Raw genomic sequence first — 4,001 nt, forward strand, 5'->3', positions numbered from 1 at the left:
TGAGATATAAGAGGTGTGGTGTGTGAGCGTGAGAACTGGATGCGTGTGTCTCACGGACAATGCGTGAGAGTTGGCCGCTGTATCCCACTTAAGGTCTTATCCCGAATAAACTGTTTACATGCACCTTTGATATCCCATTCAGGAGTATCCCTGTATCCGTGAATAAACAGAATATTCCTGATTGAAGTTCATATGGGTTAAATGGAATAGTAACTGAAATATGGACACTCGCTGTAGGCCTATAACCTCTCACATGTAATTTAATATTAACTCCGGCAGAATTATACATTTCTTGGAGTAAAATGATACAACAAATGTTCATTTTGTCTCAGGAACAGAAGTGGAGAAATATGATTTCTTTCTTTCAGCATCTCTTGAGAAAATGCGAAGGCGTGTGTAACGTGTTATCTTTGACACTGTTATGCAAGCGGACTAGTTCAAGCACATAAAATATGCGCCCAAGATGAACTGAAGTCTTATAAACGTGCTTAATCATTTTCTCAGCTTTTAATTACCTTAACACTGGTCAAACTGATGACATTGGACATTTTGCACATGACCAATCTTCCCACTGTTTTGGAGCTATTGCATTTTATCCCGGTCTCTAAACCAAACAGACAACTTTACCAGTGTTAACTATCGATGTAAGACATCATTCTGGTGAGCACTACTTTATTTAGTCTTCTAGGTCAACGATTTATGACAGAAGAGTAGTTGCATGTATTTAACTATAGTTGACAAATGGCCTACCAAATGTGCAAAATTATAATATGGCCTACCAAATGTTGGAACTTATAAGTAGAAACGTGTCTAAATTAGGAGTGAAAGTACCCACTATGTTATGTGGTTCAGTATGGAGTATCAGCCAAATAAATTGTTATTGAATTATTATGGTGGATTGAACTGCGCAGGTAGCCTACTTTTTGAAGTGATTTGTTTGACAACCAGATGAACACATAATTACAAAACACCACACTGCACAACACATATGATATGTGCAACTGAGCGCGTGCAGGTCGCAAAAAAAGAACAGTAAACAAGATAAGATGTTTACATGCCACAATATCCCATCTAAGATATGCATATCCCAGGCATATTATCCTGGTTTCACATACGTAGGATACAAGCTTAATCAGGTTATTGTAAACGGGATATGATGTTTATATGCGTCAACTCAAAAACAGAATACTTGTGTATCCCGAATAATAAAGGATATTGGTGTGCATGTACATGTAGTCAATGAAAGGGGGAAGCATTGAGCTAGCCTGCAACTTCACTTCCTGGAGTAGCTCAAACTGCGCATGTTATGTCTCCATTTGGCTTCAATGCTCTTCACGTAGGGAATGAATGGTGTCACGTGATCGATGGCTTTGATCATTCATATACAGTCATTGTGGTGAAAGCAGGTTTTTGACTGAAAGCAAAGACTATCTATTTATATTGAAGATAATGTTGAGTGACAGCTCTAACAACGGAAATATATGTCCTCAAAGATGGAAGGCAAGCGAGAGGAGGCAAGACAGGGGGGGGGGGGGGGGGCATTCTAGCCAATGAGAGGGCAGATACGCTTGGAAACAACAGGCACAACTCCGTTATAACGTTTTTTTTTTTAAGTTACCGAAATGCCAATGATCATGCTGATGATCATGCTGTTTAATCAGCTTCGTGATATGCCACACCTGTCAGGTGGATGGATTATCTTGGCAAAGGAGAAATGCTCACTAACAAGGATGTAAACAAATGTGTGAACAAAATTTGATACGTTTTTTGAGCGTATGGAACATTTCTGGGATCTTTTATTTCAGCTCATGAAACCAACACTTTACATGTTGCGTTTATATATATTTGTTTGTGTTTACTAGTGCATTCGTAACATTTGTTCAAATAAACCTCACATAGCAAATGAGCAATTACATTCTCGTCTTGTAAATAGAGCCGCGTCTATGTACTAGTGGCAACTAGGAATCTCTGAAATTTCCGACTGCTAAATCGTTGTAGAAAGATGACCCAGAGTTTCCCACTTGGGAAGTATCATAATTAGCCAATAGGAAACTCTACGCAAATAACTTGCGTTATTTTAAACTGAGGTTCCTAGTTCTGACGAGCACATGAACAAGTATAGGACAAGTATGAGTACATTTAAAATGGTAAGGGTTAGGGATGGTAAGAGTTATGGGCAAGGCTAAGGTTTAGGGTAGGGACTTCCCAAGGATCGTGCATAGCAATCCGTAACTGCATATGTGGTGTGTCTGAAAGTGGGCTTTGCGAAATAAATGGAAAGATCAACATAAGTGGGTGTATGGAAACGTACCAGCTAATTGGGCAGATTGGATGCCACTCAAGACAATTTTGCATGACTGCTTATTGCTTCCTTGTAGCATTTTAGCTAAACCGGTAAGGATAATTCACCAGGCAGGTTAGGATAACTAACCTAGAATGTTAGGATAATTAGGTTAAGGTTAGGGAAAGGGTTGGGCTTAGCTAAAAATACTACTAGAAACAGCAAGCTTCCGCGTAAAACGGTATTGCGTGTTAACCAACCTGCTCAAATAGCTATTAGGTTTCCATAACCCACTTATGTGGATCCTCCCACTTATTTCGCAACGCTCACTTTCAGAAACACTCCACGTATGCGAATAGGATGCTGAGCTGCCGAACAAGAAGCTCAGCCTAGCTGGCAATTTTTACATAGATATGATTTCAAATTAAATTTAGTCCAGATAGGTCTATTTCGACTCTTTTCAATTGAAATAAGCTCTTAGACTAATGCTCAAACAAAGCAGCATATAAAACACACATTTCACCACTAAATGGTGTTAACTAAATGTTCTCTATTATCACAAAATAGACTAGGCTCTATTGCTTCCTCCTTGATCTCAAAAGTAGAACATTATTCTGTCAAAGGCAAAGAGAAAATGGAAGTAGCCCATGCATCTGAAGTTAAAATTTCTAAGTTGTTTTGGAACGAGACACATAAAACAATGTTCACTGGTGGTGGGTACCAAAATCGATATGACCAAAGCTTATCATGATATCGGGTAAAAGAGCATACATGAATGTTCCTGCAGGCACAAAACTACCTCACAGCCTACTACGGGTTTCCCATTGTATTCAAACTTTTGGGGTAGGTTAGGCCCCAATAACATTCACACATGCCCTACTGGGTGGGACTCTGTTGAAGGTTGTGGTTCTTACAGACGGAAAACGACCACAAACACATATCAAAAAGTACTCAGGAATTTTCCAAGAAATGCTGGACTGGCCAGTGTCGAGTCCATATATGAATCCCATTGAAAACCTATGCCGAGATCTGAAAACAGCAGGCCAAACTTCCAGTAGAAAGGTGCAGCAAACACATTGACAGCTTCAAGAAGCATTTGTCAGCAGATATCTTGGCCAAAGCCTGTGCAACCAAGTATTACTCTTGGGTGTAGGCAGAAACATCAATTTAATCTACCCTTATGCTATAGTAACTACCCAGAAATAGATGTAGCAATATCAACAGCATCTGAAGAAATAGATTTCATCGTATTCATTTATTCAGTTTGAAATGTGTAGTTGTAGATTACTTTAGTGGAGTATGGCTGAAGTCAGCTGTGTTTTAATGCCTATTTATCCCTCACAGGCCATCAGCCTAGCATTTGTAGACATTTCTACCAGAGTAATGACTTACACAGCTCTTAGATGAGCAAAGGGCCTTAACGGTGCATCTCCAGCAAACTCTTATTCTGGGTGCTTTTCTTGACTTCCTTTCAGGTGGTTCCTGCCTTCGTCATCCATGTCTTCTTTTGGCAGCCAACCTTCCAACCAAAAATAGTATTGCATTGAAAAATAAAAACATTATGTCCTTCATTAGTTGATCTTCTCTAGTATGCTATCAATTTACAAATGTTTTACATCAGCAAATAGCAGTTCAGTAGTTTGTTGACTTGCACTGGTTAGTGTGTTCTACATGTTCAGGTATGATTCTTTGATGATCGACAGTCAAAGACACAAATAAA

General features: G+C 39.2%; 1 long non-coding RNA gene across 2 annotated transcripts in view; it reads left to right on the forward strand.

Annotated features, from left to right (window-relative positions):
• LOC149977426 (uncharacterized) overlaps nt 1-4,001 on the forward strand; it is a 243,891-nt gene that overhangs the window by 92,002 nt on the left and 147,888 nt on the right. The window lies entirely within an intron of this gene.

The sequence above is a fragment of the Oncorhynchus mykiss genome, chromosome 15 (genome assembly GCF_057628025.1).
Source record: "Oncorhynchus mykiss isolate SJ-2025 chromosome 15, ASM5762802v1, whole genome shotgun sequence".
Taxonomy (NCBI): domain Eukaryota; kingdom Metazoa; phylum Chordata; class Actinopteri; order Salmoniformes; family Salmonidae; genus Oncorhynchus; species Oncorhynchus mykiss.